This window comes from Nannospalax galili, unplaced genomic scaffold (genome assembly GCF_000622305.1).
Source record: "Nannospalax galili isolate Female #2095 unplaced genomic scaffold, S.galili_v1.0 scaffold903, whole genome shotgun sequence".
NCBI lineage: Eukaryota > Metazoa > Chordata > Mammalia > Rodentia > Spalacidae > Nannospalax > Nannospalax galili.
The window spans coordinates 1687537-1697108 of NW_008349989.1; the positions used below are offsets into that span (position 1 = coordinate 1687537).

Here is a 9572-nt window from a genome sequence, read left to right on the forward strand (position 1 = left end):
CACACACACACACACACACACACACACACAAATCACATCTTGAGTACTTCTTTAAGCTTACCTGTACCTAATTACCTCTCAAACTTTTCAATTTCAAATGGCATCATATTGGGCACTAAGGATTAATGTGCAAACTTTGGGAAGACACAGGCCGTTAGTCTATAACATGTTTCAAGCATTTCACCCTTCTTGAAGTTTTTAATTATAGAGAGATTATATTTGCCACAAGTCAATGATATCATTGCTATAAATATCTCATATCCTATTTTTGGGTAGAGGCAGAAGGCAGTAGGTCCAGGATGCAGGAGTGGTCAGTGACTCACTGGTAGTGCTCATGGATTGTGTTGGTTCCGTGTTTCCTCTGTCCCTGGAAAGGAGGCAGGCTTGGATTTCATGGTAGCTGCCACCTGAGCTCGAAGTCAGACTTCTCTTGAACTTGTGCGCTGAAGAGACTCAGATGTTGACCTCAGGATCCTGGGTGAACTCAGCAGATTGTCTCATGAAAACTGTATTGAGACAAAGGAAAGGGTCTGGTAGAAAGTGACAACTATTTTCCTGGGCTTGGCAGCAAGGAAGAGAGCAAACAGTGGAAACCCCGAAATCTGAGAAGCAGATGGAAAGGTAATAAAGAAGCTGAAGATGGACGGTGGAGAGAGGTATAGCAATCCAGCCCCTCAATCTCGAAATGTTAGTAAGAACCAAAAATAGCTGAGTAGACAGAAGACCAAGGATCGGAATTCCTGGATGAAGACTGTTGATACGAAAGAAGAAAGAGAACATGGTTATAACTCAGCAGCTGCATGGCAGGCCATGCAACATTGGGGAAAGAATGAAAACTTTCCAAATAACCAAAACTGGAATGCTAGTTTATCGAGTCGCAGCTTGCTTTTTAAATTTCAAACTAATCAGAACTATGCTGAAGTCAAATCTAGTGAGCCACCACTCCCAAGTGTTCATCCCAAATCAGCAAGTCACTGGGTTCCCATTTCCTTTAACCCTTCGGATAAGGAAATAATGATATTTTAACTTAAAAATTAAAGTATAGGTGTAAAATAAGACAAAGTACTAATGTTTACATTTGTAATGTTTACATATAGCCATCAGTCAGTCTGAAATTCATTAGGGAATTTACTTGTATAAAATTGCTAATTTATAGATATCAACTATATTGTTTGATATAATAGTATCAGTACAACATAAAATAACAATAAATGTACTTTGCAGTGTTGTTAACTAAATGCAAGTTTAGATGTGAGAATTGATAATCATTTCTACTTTCTCTTGTGGGGGGAAGAATAATTCTAAGATTCACTGGTCAGTGTTAATAGACTTATTTTACAGTGAATTAGGTGATAAGCATCAGCTCAGATATAAAAAGACTGAAAACAAATGGATATTTCAGTTAAAGGTTCTAGGGAAACCCAAACCATAGCATATCAACAATTATTAATCTACTGCCAAAAGAACGTGCGAAATTTTCTTAATGATTGCATCTTAATAAATTACACAGTGTTAAATGTGCAAAGGACAGTTGCGACTTTCCTAGAATGAGGCACAGTGGTTCTTTCTTAATATCAGTGAATAGAAATTTATCAACAGATATACCAGTACTTTTTTTTCAGAAGCAGACATATTATTGCAGCTCATTAAACAGCTTTCAGAAGAAACTCTTTTTTGGTATTGTAGCATTATACAAGCTAATCTGGGTGATCTAGCTTCATCCCTATAATGTTTGCAGGAGGCAGGAAGTTTTATAACATGAAAAGCTTAAAATTATAATCTATAAATTAGCAATTTCACACAAGTAAATTCCCTAATGAATTTCAGACTTACTGAAAAGCTTAGCTTCTACCTAGGGAAGAAGGAGTCATGTAAATATATGTAATGAACTTGTAACATATGTAAAGATTTCTTGGCCTTTATTCTGCAAAATAGACTATTTTAAATATGAATTTGATAATGTAAGACCATGGCCTGTTTTTTTATACTATGTCCTAATTTTTTTTTTTTTTTTTTTTTTTTTTTTTGAGACAGGATCTCCCTGTAGCCCCAGCTGTCCTGGAACTCACTATGTCCACAGGCCGGCCTTGAACTCACAGAGATCTACCTGTGTCTGCCTCCCTAGTGCTGGGATTAAATGCGTGTGCCACCATGCCCTGCATATTGGCCTAATTTAAAGGTCCCTAGTTGATTTTAAAGATTGCCCTTGTGCTTAAAAAACAACAAAAACAAGCAAAAAAATTTCAAATTTATATTTTAATCTTTTAATTATAGCATCCATATTTTATCATTTGAGGGCAGGATTATAAGGATAAATTGTTTTATAAAAATGGGGAGAAGTTAATGTTTCACAATCATTAATAAAATATAGTAACTGTACTTTTAAATTCATGAAAATTAATATATTCAAAATTTGTTTCTCAATAACAAGAGAAAGTTTTTTTCACTGATTACCAAATTGGATTGAATTTGGAAAATTAAAACGATGTAATTCACCTCATCTTAAGAATGTGGTATTAGTCAAGTGGTAAAAGCTTAATAAATATCTTTCTGAGTGAACTTTATAAAATTAAAAAAGATTCCTTGCTTTTCATGAAGAAGCCTTGAATTACTTAGTTCTTATTGTTGGTTGTTCTGAGGTTAGTAACTTTGACCTCTGGAGTAATTACAGAAGACAACTGGGTGGCTTACTATTATATTAACTATGATTTTCTAAATTGATTAGTTAATTTGACAAAGGGTCAATGCCAATGTCTAGTTCTTAAAAATAATCTTGAAATAGTTAATTACAATCAAATTCTTAATCACACAGAAATACCCCAGTCAACCCTTGTCAATTAATTTAATTTGCTTAGTGTAATTTAGATGACCTTCATAAATATCTTCTGTGTTAATTTAGATATGTTTAAAGTGAAAACCTTAATCAAGCTACATTACAAAGAAAAACGAGCTTCCTTTTATAGAATTCCACTTGATTAGGGATGGTAAAAAGACACACACACACAGATGTATAGAAGGGTATTTATGCTTCCTTGTGATTTAGAAAAAAATGTACATATATAGCTGTTTTGATTTACTTTTGAGATGAATGCTATAAATAAATGTATATATAAATGAGTCAGAATTTTAAGGTTTAAATTTATCTAGTTATCTAGAGAAATGGCATGCAGATTTCTATAATTTTGCATATGTGTATCGTATCGTTTATATGCAACACTAACACGTGCCTACAAAAGCGTTCAATCTCAAAAATTTTAAATTAACTTTTCAGTTGCTTATTTGAACAGCTTATCATCAAGTAATATTATAAGACATAGATCAAAGAAAGAAAATGCAATATAACATATTTCAGTCTCATACTTAAAATATAAATTTTGTTCACTAATTCATGAATACACATTAATATTGATAGATACGCATAAATTTCCAGGTATTTCAGGATTGGAAGTATAACAAAGGTACATGATTTTCATGCATGAAAGTTGAGAAAAAAATTGCTATGGGTGGTGGTAACACACAGCTGATGAATGCTTTCCTTACTCCAACAAAGACCTGAGTTCCATCTCCCAGAATTCACATGAAAAACCATCACAGCTAGGCATAGTGCTGTACACTTGTAATTTTCAAGTGAAAGTGAAGACAAGTAGGACCCTGGGACATACTACTCAACCCGCCTAAACTACTTGGCAAGTAAGTTCCTGGTCAATGAAAGATCCTGGCTTTAAAACTACCTTGGCTTTCTGTGGTATGACACCTGAGGATGTCCTTTGACCTTTACAAGTACAGGAACACATTATCTACTCCCCCCATACTCATGTAGAGTACTTAATCTGATTATGCTGGATCACGTCAAATTTTTGTAGAGGATATAACAATGGACAATCTTCTGTCATGCTCTCTGGAGTATTGAGAGGTTATATTCAACTTTTTGATTGAGAATAATCAAAAGGCTTAATAAAGAGAACAAGAAATCTTGGTAGTGATCAAGAATACAGCACAATTTGGAAGAGACCTTAACCTACGATAAATGATTTATCCAACATTACATTACAATGCATGGGAGTCTGAAAAAAATAAGAAAATGATACCTGGTCCTGAGTATATTTAGAGAAATGAGTAACCTTGACTTATATTTGGGGTATTGGTATGAAAGAATACTCTTGGATTAGGAATTCTTGTGGCCTTCAACTTGATCAAACAGGGCAATCTTTACCTAAGGTCCAAGAGTCTATACATCTTTGCAAAAGAGGCTTATTTTTTTTAGTCAGGGCATCTGATGCAGAGAACTGCCTGAAGTTTGACCAACAAGATAGAAATTTGGCCAGTCCTTTTTTCACAGACATCTCATTTAAAGAGTGAAAATCAGCAATTCTCCGTTGGGTTCACTATGTGTAACAATGATGACACCACACATAAGGGATTCTATTTGATTCCTTCACTGGTCTGAAAGTCCTGCACAGGAAGCCAGTGGATTGGAAGGAGGGATGGTATGCAACAAAGCATCCATAAGAACTGATGATGGGGGAAGTAGCTTCTTGTGCATGGGATTTGTCAGTTTATTTCCAACTGGTTATAGAGTTCTCAGTGGCTGTACTGAACGTCTACAGTGCTGCCTCCATGAGCTAAGGAATGAGGGGCTGTTATGTATGTAGAGCCAGTCCCAGAGCCTGAAAAAACATCCTCTATCTGATAAGTCCAAGTTTATGACAAAAGATTACTTCTCTAATGCAGAAAGCATAGGGTCAAAGAGACTAGTTTCTTTAAAACATATCTGTGTGTGACGTGAGACTGTCACTGGTGATCCAGAATCCCCAGAAAGTAAAGGTAACTGTGCTCAAATTCAACAGTGGGGCAATACTCTGAAATGATAAGAAGGAGTAACTGGACTAATAAAAACGCCTACTAGTAGTTGAAGCACACTTTGGGAAAATCCTAGGAACATCTATTGGAAGAGGATCTAATAGTAATTGTAAACACATGTACAAGTTACAATATAAATTTATCTATGTAAGGTTTTTAAGTGAAAAACATATGTTATAACCAGAATGCCTCAAAATCCAAGAAGTTGGGGCTAAATTTTAACACTGTAGTTATTTCTGATCAGCATCAGAGCAAATGGCCTTCGGTTTGCTGATTAATTTTCAGGGACTTAACTGATGTGGCAAGCACCTGAGCTGTATACGGAGCAATGATTTCTTTCTCTCGAATGACCTTTTTAATGAATGGTCGCATGTCATGAATGAGCATACCAAATGAGCCTTTTTGGATGAGAATTCCATCAATATATAGTCACATCTGTTACTGGAGAGAGTTAGATGTTATATATACTATGCATGATTTCAAGGCCCTTAAGATACCCTATAGACAGCCATAAAGGCATGCTATGTCCCACTGGAGATGTAAGAAAACTTTAGGTAAAAAGCTATTGAAATAAGAATTGACCAGAATATAATATTCTGATGTATAGTTTGGAAATGCCTGAATTGGAGCAGTAACTTTAATAATTCAATATATGCAGACTAGTAGAAAGAACCACAATAGTGAGACTGCAGTAATCTATTTTCAGACACTATTCATTTTTCTCAAATTAGAAACAGGCAAAATTGAAATGCTAAGAGGAAACGTATTATCAATAATTACCTATTCTCTCAATAGCTCTTACATAAAGTGTTTCAGTCCTTGAAGATCATCTTCTAATTAATATTGGACCATTTTAACTGTTTAACTGGGAAGTTGGGTTCCATGTTTGGGGCCTGTGATGGCTAATCCTGGGCATCAACTTGACTGGATCTGGGATTAACTGAAATGAGAGCGATCTTCTTAATTGGATCATCTGAAGCTGGAAGACACGCCCTAAATGTGGATGTTACCTTCTGATGGCAGTCTGTATAAAAGGCCACGGCAAAGGAGAACACCTGGCTTCTTTCTGTTTGCCTTCTCTCTCACTGGTAAGTTTGCCTTGCTGCTGTAGACTGAAGACTAGCTGATCTTTTGGAATTCGTCAGACCTTCAGCACCAGATTGGGACTACTGAGACATCCAGCCTTGTGGACTGAGCGATTTCGGATTCTCAGCCTCTCCAGTGTGGTGCAGCCATTGTTGGACTACTCGGATTCTATCCTGTGAGCTAAGCTGATAAATCTCTATACATAGATATTTATTCTACCTGTTCTGTTTCTTTGGAGAACGTTGACTAATACAGGGCCTTATGTTATCAAGGCAATTTATAAGTGCCAAAGTTTTAATATAACTTCAGTCTGTTACATAAATGCAACCACTCCCACTAGGTGTGTTTGAAAGAAGTGGAGGCTATGGCCATAAGGGAATTTGAACAGGGCAATGATTTCTGAACTGAAGGGGAAGTACCCAAGTTTGTCCTGGTTTTATGCACGAGAGTAATTCAGTGCTATATGGGAGACTGATTAAATTTGGAAGCTCTTCAGACATGTGATTTGAGTCCTAGACTTACAGTCCTGAGGAGCTGACAACTGTGGCATTGCGGCATATGTTCAAATCAGTCACATACTTGGTTGTACAAATGTCAAACTCAGTTCCTGCTACAAGTTCTTTCAGTAATTTTTGGATTTCCAGGTTATTCAACTAGTGTCCTGTTTTTACATTTTATTTTTACTGTGTCTAGGCTTCTTATTATCTCTCTTCTCTGTTTTTATGGGTACTTGATGCATTTGGAGGTGAAGGCTATCAACTGTGTTCATATTTATGTTTTTTCTCACAGAGGACTTGAAGTAGTTATTGCCATATTTAAGACCTTACACATGGAAATAATTGCCTTGTAGAGTTTAAGTGGCTGTTTGTAAAGATGAAAAGGGTGTTTTTCATTTCGTCCTTAGGTTCATGATTTTTATTTTGACATGGACAAAAGCAATATCATCGGTAGTGCATAGAATATTGTTCACCTTCAGGTGAACAGACTTCAATAACTCAAATCTTTTAGTAATGATTGTTCCCATAGTTTACTGCTGTTCATTCACCATGGGTGACCACCCAAAGGACCATGTCTTTCCACTGAACCTAATATCACCTACGGAGTATACTAGTATAGAGACACAGTTCATTCTAAGATACATGAGAGGTCTCCACTGAAGCAAAAATGCAAGGCCATTTGAAGGAGGATTCAATCCCAGAAGCTTATCCCTGAATGTCAATTACCAAAACTTATGATTAAGATCATTTGATTCAACAAATGAAACACAGATCAAATTGTTAGCTTCTCTCCAAGAATCAGCCCAAGGGCATGCTTATTAGCAGAGAGCAGAACCAGTTAGAAATGAAACTAGAGGAAAAAGTCTCCTGGATGTTGGTCACCATCTACACATCCCACTTCAAAGACCAATTCCTAACCTCTCTTTAGAGTCTATATAGTCACATCCAATTGTTTTTCAGAGAGCAAATATATATATATATATATATATATATATATATATATATATATATATATATATACAGCAAGAGGATATGGATGCTTTTTTCTACTGAGGGTTTGTAACATGGCCATTTGATGCACAAATGGCTTCATGAAAAAAAAGACAGGCTTTGGGTTCTTATTATTGCAAGGGTATAAGACAGGTAAGGATGTCTACATGTGGTCAGAGAATTCCATGGTTTAAAACTCAGAAGCCAAGTAAAGGAGCTCAGAGTTTCTTCATGTAGCTTTCCTGGAAGAAGATATTAAGGAAAGAAATAATGGTAGAGTAAGACTCATAAGTTGTCAGCAGTCAAGTATTTTTTAAGATGTTTTTATTGCATAAGCTATGTTTCAAGGAAAAAAAGAAGCAAAGTCCTTCAAATGAAGCTTAGAGGGAACTACCAGGCAGGTCAAATCAAGATTGTGGAAGTGGGGTTTTGGGATGAATGATAAACTTGTTCTGCTTCCTCGAATTGCTTCTAGGCTCCAATATTTTATAGCTTCTGTGTTTCAGAGGCTGTCTGAGAAGGTCAGTTTGGCAGTGAGGATGAGAATGTAGGAAATTTAAACACCACAAATCTCACTGTTCTTAGTGATGTTTTACAAACATACTCTCAGATCATTGCAAACATTTGGTGATTTCAAGAGTTCTGAAAGCATTGATTTTTGACAGGTCTTATCAATGCTGTCATTGCTTTTGAGTGGATCTCTGAAGGTTATTACTCTACTGTTCCCAGAATGCTCCTTTTAATCCTTTTTCAACAGAGGCACATAGAAACAGGATTTTTGGATCAAACTTTAGAATTTTGAAACATATAGTGGTCACTTTGGAAGCAAACCAATTATGTCTAGAAATGCTGGAAGGCAATCATGTGAATTGTCAGATCCTTCATATTACCTATGCTTAAAATTGGAATTCATAATTAAACATTAAACATTGTACAGTGTCAATAAAAAAAACAAAGGACAATTCCATTTTGAAAATGTGACCATTATTTGCCAAGTTTACAGTCTTACTACTCTTCAGCAACATATACTCATGATAATCACTGAAAAGACAGTCTGTTCCAGAATTGTAAGTAATTTTTGTGCATATATATGAAAAATTCTATAGGATAACAAATTGATGACTAAAATGAGACATCTGTTTTCTTCAAAAGAGTAGTATATCAAGTGAATAGATTTCATTACAAGGTATTTGTATTAAATTCAGTAACTAATTGCATTTCTATTTAGATCTTAAATGAAAATTCAAAATTAAGGCATTGTAACACATGATAATAGAGTATTTGCCACTTACAAACTCAAATTTTCCTACTAATATGCAGAAAACACTGTAACCATCTTTTATGCTTTGCTCTTCCTTTTCAGCCCTAAGCTGCTTTTTACAAGTCAAAAGGACTACTGAGAAATAACCTGCTTTTCTTTTAGTTTTTGAAAAAGGCTGGTCTTTTTCCCATTCCCTTAGCTATAGCCAGGACGCTTCCCTGAAATTGAAGTCAGTGACTTCCTACCTCTTGACCCTATACCTCTGTGGGTGCTTAAGGCAATATTAACCCTCCTATGAACCCTAACTTCTTAATTTTCAGCTCAAAGTTATGGCTGACCTGGCATTTGCCTAAAGGGCCTGTGGGATTATTTATGGAATGAGGTAAACAAAGGGAGTGGGAATTCAACCAACACTGTCTTGCAGAGGTCTAAGTGCCCTCCTCTTCTCCAGCCATCACCAGAAACATTCAATGGCCATTTATGACATGAACATATGGGTTTGTTAATAAACTTCTTCCTCCGGGCAAGGGTGGTAATAGTTTCTTGCACAGTTAGCTTTGGCAACCTGGTTTGTGGACATTATCTCTGACTAATTTTTCTAAAGCACCAGATGACTTGTTACAGGCATGGCTGAGCAAGCTTAGCATAGTGATGGTGAGAGAAAGGACTCTGTTACATCAGGGAAAACTGATACCTGGAGTGCAATCTCAGACACGTCTTTAAACATTTGTTCTTGATGTGCTTCTTTCTATGATGAGTTGGTTAAAATTGGTGTTTACAAGCAAAGACACTGGTTTTATCTTGCCACATGTTAAATGATGAGACAAAGGATTTTTTTCTTCATTCTCATATTTAATAGTAATCTTTGTTTAAAATTA

The 9572-nt window shown here is 35.8% G+C and overlaps 1 pseudogene; it reads left to right on the plus strand.

Moving 5' to 3' along the window:
* Nucleotides 1–639: 639 nt before the first annotated feature.
* LOC103745277 lies at nt 640–1038 on the plus strand (annotated as a pseudogene).
* Nucleotides 1039–9572: the final 8534 nt, after the last annotated feature.